The sequence below is a fragment of the Rana temporaria genome, chromosome 1 (genome assembly GCF_905171775.1).
Source record: "Rana temporaria chromosome 1, aRanTem1.1, whole genome shotgun sequence".
Classification (NCBI taxonomy): Eukaryota; Metazoa; Chordata; class Amphibia; order Anura; family Ranidae; genus Rana; species Rana temporaria.
Genome location: NC_053489.1, coordinates 172,411,970 through 172,419,617, shown reverse-complemented (window position 1 = coordinate 172,419,617; position 7,648 = coordinate 172,411,970). Strand labels below are relative to the sequence as shown.

Here is a 7,648-nt window from a genome sequence, read left to right as displayed (position 1 = left end):
AGTGCCATGCCATCTTAAATCTTAAATAAAAGTTTGAAAAAACATACAACAGAATGCTGGTTGGTGACAACCTATTCAGGTGAACCAAAAATCAGCGAATCGCTCTTTCTACCACTGCGATCATCACGTACTGCGTTGAATGTTCCATCAGGCATTTGCGGCCGCTTGTAATGAAGTGTAGCTCTAACGAAGTGTATCTTCATTAGCGCTATTTAAATACTGCTCTAGCTAATGGCATTTAGATAAGAAACAATCATCTAGACATGTCCCCTAAAGATGTTTTCAATGAAAAGTGCAAGCTCTGCATGTGATTTGGATGTGATGATGAGTGGCAATGAATGCTGGACTTGTGGAATGGTGTGCAGGGATGAGTGGTGAGCAGTAGAAGCCATGAATGGTGTGCAGTGATGAGTGGTGAGCAGTAGAAGCCATGAATGGTGTGCAGTGGCAGACTCATTGATAGCAGAGCCAGGCGCTGTCCGCCTCCCCAGTGCTGATGAGGTGTATTGATTCCCCCACTGCTCCCAGCCCAGGAGAGTGCGCACACATTGCCTGCTCAGCAAGTGATCCAGCTGAAGCATTTGCTGTCTTTCCCAGAAAGCCATCAGCTGCAGATATCCCCGGACGGAAATGTAGTGTAGCACTTACTTTACCTCTCCCTCTCCTCTCTCGCTTTGTCTTTTACATTTCAGGCAACTCCTCAGAGCTAAGGGAGTATTAGATCCAAGGCAGTCTCTGCAAGCTGCTGGCTTCTACACTTTGCTGCTTCATACAAGGTAAAGACATGCAAACACTTGATTTATGGACCATCTGTGATTGCTCTTTTATTTTGTATCCTGGGTACCCAACCTATATTTTTTAATGCATAGGTTGCATTATGATCAATGATCAGCCTGTATTATTTGTGATTGCTCTTTTATGTTGTATCCTATTTCTATAGGATGAGATCTACACTCATTCCTGGGTACCCAACTTATCTTTATGTTGCATTATGATCAATGATCAGCCTGCATTATTTGTGATTGCTCTTTTATTTTTCATCCTATGTCTATAGGATGAGATCTACACTCATTCCTGGGTACCCAACTTATCTTTATGTTGCATTATGATCAATGATCAGCCTGCATTATTTGTGATTGCTCTTTTATTTTTCATCCTATGTCTATAGGATGAGATCTACACTCATTCCTGGGTACCCAACTTATCTTTATATTGCACAGGTTGCTTTATGATCAATGATCAGCCTGTATTATTTGTGATTGCTCTTTTATTTTGCATCCTATTTCTATAGGATGAGATCTACACTCATTCCAGGGCACCTAACTTATCTTTATATTGCACAGGTTGCATTATGATCAATGATCAGCCTGTTCTCTAAACTTAACAGGTTATATCCGGTTTTGTATTGATTACAATGGGGGATTCCTAGAAACCTTCATACTCATCTAAAGGGAGGAAGCCACTTATGTCATGTTGGCAGCTGCAGAAAACCATACCCCCACCCCAGGTAGACAATGAGAAGAGGCTTTTATAGATTGCACCAGGAATAGACATAAAGGGACACTTGCCTGCAAAATGAGGCTGTCAGAATGCTGCACCGAGTGTGCTGCATAGCATTGTGCAAGGATCTGTCAGCGCCTTTGTCTGGCGTCCTGATGCAGTTAACCCCTTCCCTGCAGCCCCATGTATTATGCATTGCAGGGGTTAAGCAAGGCTTGCTGCATACAGCCTAATTATTCATTTAAATTTCAGCATTGCTGGGTACAAAAACTGAATGGAAGGGTTGGTGGGTGTTCTTGTTTTTTAGGTTCAAGATTCACAGATTATTCTTTTGAACCTTTTAAATGGCAAGTATTTTAAATTAGAATACATGCTGTTTAATGAGTATAGCTTCATAATTTTCAAAGGAATAGGAGGTGAGCTGGATTATATTGACATATGTTAAAATCTTTATTTTTGTACTGTCATAGGTTGCTATTAAAAATGCTCTATTTTAGCTCATTATTTAACAGCATGCATGGTGTTTTCAGTTACCTGAACTTGATGTGCTAATTAAAAGAAAATCCCTAATTCTGATGAGCAATTAGCTTGTGGATTATCAGTGATTTTAGGTATAATGGTGCTGTTAACCATTACAGGGTTTGTGCTGCACAGCAGTGCTTCTAGGAGAGGTATTCCTGTCTAATCGGACTTGCTGGTTCCATAATTGACAGAACTGCTGCGGACCCTGGGAAATATGACTTGTTGTAGTGAGGTCAGATGGCACTTTTTAAAGTACTACAACTGTCAATTTAATAAAAGTCTACTGAATCCTTTTTATTTTGCGGTGTCCTATCACAGTGTTGCATATTACAAGCTTCTCAAGTTTGAAGCTATGCAAAGAAACTGCTTGCAGCACTCAAATATTATCCACATATTCACCTTGGTATATGTTATAAATGAAATGGATGGAAACAATGAAGTAATTGTAACCTAAAAACATGCTAAACCTGATATTAATATAAGAAATTCAATATTTTTCCATTTCATTCCTGTATAATGCTTTTTGCTGCTGTATGCAATCCTATGTTAAAAAAAAAAAATCTATAGGTTTGAAAAAAAAAAAAAGCAAAGAAAATGGAGCAGAAATTGGGAAAATGCCCAAAGCAGCCAATCAGATTGCTTGATTCATTGTCCAGTAGTTCCCCATATTCTTTTGCTCCAGATGTTATATATCCCCTTATTTGTGTTTTTTTGAGATCTTAAATTGCATATACTCAGCCATTCTTTGTGTTTTTGTGGTATGAGCCATTGTCAGGTCTTAGCTCATAATGCAGCTACCTAAAGAACGATCTTCACGGGCATGTTTGTCGCTAGTTTTCGGGAACACAATGCAGATGTCCAAACCCTTTCATATACAAACTCCTTCGAAAGTTGCCAGAAAGTGCCCATGCACAATAAATTTGAAATGCAGACAAATGGCTAAATAGACAGTTGTGATGCATTAGCGCAGAATCTTTACACACCAAAGAATTTGTAATTGTGTTTAGCCAATCTTGTGATCCCTACACCCCTATCTGGCAGCATAACCAGGTTGGTGGCCTCGCTTTATATACTGTGGTTAAAGTTGTGCTATGAGCATATATGATGCAGTCTTTCAAGAGTATTATCACAGCAGTCTATGTTTTTTTGAGTCCTCCCTGTAACATAATTTTATTTTCTGTTGATCCTGCAGTAAGGCTAAGATCACCCGGGCATCAACAGGAAATTAAGTAGATGATGAATAATGAATATTAAGGCATTAGCTCTCACCAAATGCCTTATTTGTTTTTTTTAAAGGGGAGAAGATGTAGAGGAAGTGAACATTTTTGAGGTACGGTTAGTTTATGGTGTGGTGTCTAGTGGTTTTCTGTGATTCTTGCTTTTGCTCCATTTATATAGACCAGAAATCTCCAATCTTTCTAAATAAGAGACCAGTTTATTGACCTTCAGATGTTAGGGGGGCTTGACTGTGGCCAGTGGGAGTAGAAAATGCCCTGGCTTCAGTGGAAGTAAATCATACCCCATATTTTGTTTTAGTGAGATGGATAGTGCCACTTTCTTAGTATCAGTGGGAGGAATGGCGCCCCATTGTTGGTGTCAGTGGGAGGAATAGTGCCCCATCATTGGTATTAGTGGGAAGAATAGTTGTCTATTATTGGTGTCATTGGGAAGATTAGTGCTCCATTATTGGTTTTAGTGGAATGAATGGTGCCCAAAGGGCTAGATAAAGGCAAGCAAAGGGTCACATCTGGCCCGCTGGAGTTTGGAGACTACTGTTATAGACCATATACTTTTTTTAAAACAATATAATGGATTCTTACACTGTCAACTCACTGATGCTTTACTTGGTCCAGGGGAAGATGGTTTCGGATTAAAAGGTGCAGTGGAAGAAGAAGAGGATATTGCATTGGTACAGGGGTGCATCTGATTTTCCCGCAGAGATTTTCCAAAATTCTTTCCCCTAACTACATGTTAGGCTTTCCAACTTCATCCCAATTGCGCTGTAAAAACTATAAGTGTGTTTAAGGCATGCTTTATTTGGTGTGAATTGAGGTGGTTGACAAGCAGCACTGTATGCTAGAGGCGTCATTTACACTTTAGTAGGGAGTGTTGGTAAGTGCTATGACTTACCCACCTGGTTTTGCAGCCAGTGTGAACAAGGCCTTAAAACAGATCTTCACCCTTTAAATTGGCTTGCCTCCCTTCAATCTCGCCTCCCTCCCCTGCTGGTTGCACATGTATTATTTTTTTTTTGTTTACAGTTCGTTTTGGCCCACCCCCCCCATCCTCAGTGCCTCCTGAGATATGTAACGCTTATATCCCCGGAGGCCTGCACATCACCCCATTCACTAACAGAGGGAGAAGCGGGCCTGGTGACATGTCATCAGAAATCTGCGCCAGAACCCTGAAGCCTGGCACTGCCTTTTGATGGCGTCACAGAAAAACATGGAGGTGCGGGACACTGGGACAGGAAAAAAAGGGGGGGGGAGATTCCTCTTTAAACTCACTATACACCATGTGCAATCAGGATGCCCAATCTCCTTTACTTTAGCTCTGCCAGCAACTATGTTGTACAAGGTCCTGCCTGATTGGATATATCTCAATTTGATAGTTTAGGTTTGTCCTCATATAAGGCCCCGTACACACGAGAGGATCCATCCGCGGACCGGCTCCAGCGGATAGATCCCCTGGTGTGTACAATCCAGCGGATCTGTTTCCGCGGATTTTTATCCCCTGGGATGGATTTCAAGCGGATAAAAATTTGAAGACATGCTTTAAAATCTATCCGCTTGAATCCATCCCAACGGATTGATCCGCTGGTCTGTACAGACTCACCGGATCAATCCGTCCGAATGGATCCCCTGCATGCGTCGTAATTATTTGACGCATGCGTGGAATTCCTTATATGACAGCGTCGCGCACGTCGCCGCATCATCATCGCAGCGACGGCGCGACACGTCATCGCGATGGGATTTCGGCGCGGATTTCGATCCGATGGTGAGCACACTCCATCGGATCCAAATCAGTGGAAATCCTCGAGAGGATTTATCCGCGGAAACGGTCCGGTGGACCGTATCCGCGGATAAATCCTCTCGTGTGTACTAGGCCTCACATAGTTTTGGTAGACCTAAAGTTGATTGTATAGAGATTGTATACTCAAATTATAATGTGTACGGGGATCCTTATGGTAGCCACACATGCTTCTATTTTATTTTCCAGTCGATGTGTGATTTGATCAAAACGATTACACTTGAAAACAATTAAATAACTATCCAATTGATTTGGAGTCCATTTAGATCAGATTCGATCATACTGCGTCCTGGGTGATAAATTTTCAATCGTTTTGCATCGATTGGCAGCAATGAGACACTTTTTTTCATGAATACAATCATATTTGATTATTTACGATTGTTATTGTTAAGTTATAGTTGTATCATAAACTAATGATTGAAATCTACTTCCCTATGTGTGGCTTATCAAACGATCAGGTTGTCGACTATAGTATGTCTATTCATAATCAACGTTTAGATGCCTAGACCAAATGTAGCATTGTCAGTGTGTGTCAGTTCACTTGACTATAACTAAATATTTTCTATTTTTGACCGCAAGGATGTGAACTAGGAACACGCACAGTTGCTCATTCCTAGGTCTCTGCAGCCATGTCTATATGTTCAAGGCACAGGCCATATTGTGTGAGGACTTAACAAGGATTATATTGCAGTGATGTGGTTATTCAACCTATGTGTTTTGCATGGCACTATATTCACACAATACTGGAACAAAGTGGCAAGCTCAAAATTATTTATCCGAGATTTATAAAATGAGAGGTTATTGTCTACAGAAACTAATTGGACTGTTTTGCTTGATTTTCTACGTGCAAAGATGAAATCTAATTGGATGCAGTGTGCAATTTATTATTATAATCATCCATGTACTATAAACAATGCTGAATATAAATATAACCATACAACCCAACACCCGTCTAATTAAACCCTATTCAGAACATCTTTATGATCATAAATACATTGGATGAGGTTAAAAGTCTCCATGGTAGTTAGGATATATGCAGTGCTATAATTCAAGCTTACAGCTAAGAACATTTAAACGCAATGCATAACGCTTTTTTTTTTTTTTGCATGCGGAATATATCTGAGCAAATTGCATTGCAAGCATGGAGAATATACATTGTATGGATCAAATACAAATAGCTGACCTGGCATTCCTAGCCATGTAATTAGTCAAGCATATCGCTAATGGTGTGTGTACACAGTGAGTCAAGCCGTGCTGCTTCTGGATTTGTGTTCTCTCCAGCTAACTCTCAACTGTCCAGCTAATTCAAGGCAAACAGAACTCGTCAATCCAAGTGCTGATCAGAAATGTCAGATTGTCTTGGGTAAAGCAGAATTTTCAGTACAAGATAAAAGGTGGGGGTGGTAGTCTCTAATACAGAATGCTGCTCCATTCCATGTTGGTTCTAGGCACACAGCTGAGGTGTAGGGATACAAATGTGGGTATACTTTAGGTTCCATTCACACCTGAGCATACAGTAGCACAGCGACAACTTCTGCAGCTGTTTTTTTATTTTTTTATAGTTGTGTTTTTTTTGTTTGTTTTTTTAGAGCGTATTTGGAGTGGAACCAATTATTTGACTGGGCCTCCCTCAGCTCCAAAAACGCTCCAAAGAAGCTCATGTACCAAATCGTGGCACAGAGCCAGGAGCAATTGACATTGCAATTTTGCCGCAATTGCATTGCGTTTTGTTGCTCTACAATCGTGGCAAAATCACACCGCGCTTGGGGTACAATTAGGAAATAATGGCATTGCAAACGCATCTCACATTTTTATTGTGACTCTGGAATGGTGGGCAGAATCGGGGCGATTCCATCCATGATTCAAATCACCTAGGTGTGAACGGAGCCTTTCTAAATGATTAATTGGATGTTTCAAATGGTGACCACATGCTAATGCTAATTACTGGTCTCTCGGTCATTTAGCAACTCCTAGTTCGAGGGAATAGGCTCTGAAAAGGACTCTTTCTATGTTTTTTTCCCATTTAAAAGGATACTGTGATTGCTGCAAAGCGATATTTATTAAAACAAAGTCTGTCCACTCCACTGAAAGATTGTGTTTGCACCAAATGGAAATGCAAATATATATGCTCGTTTCCTGTGTTTCAAACCCATTTATGTACTTAACACCTCACTGACTCTGAAGAACATTTGTGGGTAAGAATTTCCACAACTAGCAGATACTTTTCCTGCAAGTAAGCTATTCTGAGGTTATCTGATGCAGCTATCAAGGTTACTAGTGTAAAATTGTTGTTGCCTAATCTAGAGGCATAATTGGAACTTTCAGGGCCCCGTTGGAAGAAACCATGAAAGACCCTTCCCCTTCCATCCAAGCCCCGGCTTCCAGTTCTGGAAGGACCTCCTGCATGCCCCCTGCTCTGTGACTGCTGTGCCTTTCAGAAACAGCCGATCACAGATCACATAAAAGGCCAATCACACTGGTCCTTTACCATGTGATCAGCTAATGAAATGTAAACAGACTTGCCGATTGTCGGCAGTCCTTTCCTCCCATGCTGTGTCTGTGTGAGGAAAGGATAGATGTTAATCGGCATAACTGT

At 40.8% G+C, this 7,648-nt stretch overlaps 1 protein-coding gene across 2 annotated transcripts in view; it reads left to right on the top strand.

Annotated features, from left to right (window-relative positions):
- The first annotated feature begins 296 nt into the window (after positions 1–296).
- Positions 297–7,648, top strand: part of RPH3A (rabphilin 3A) — a 373,169-nt gene continuing 365,817 nt past the window's right edge. For both annotated transcript variants that reach the window (XM_040346131.1, XM_040346123.1), the window contains exon 1: positions 297–776. The gene's annotated coding sequence lies outside the window, so the exon portion shown is untranslated. The remainder of the gene's footprint in view (positions 777–7,648) is intronic.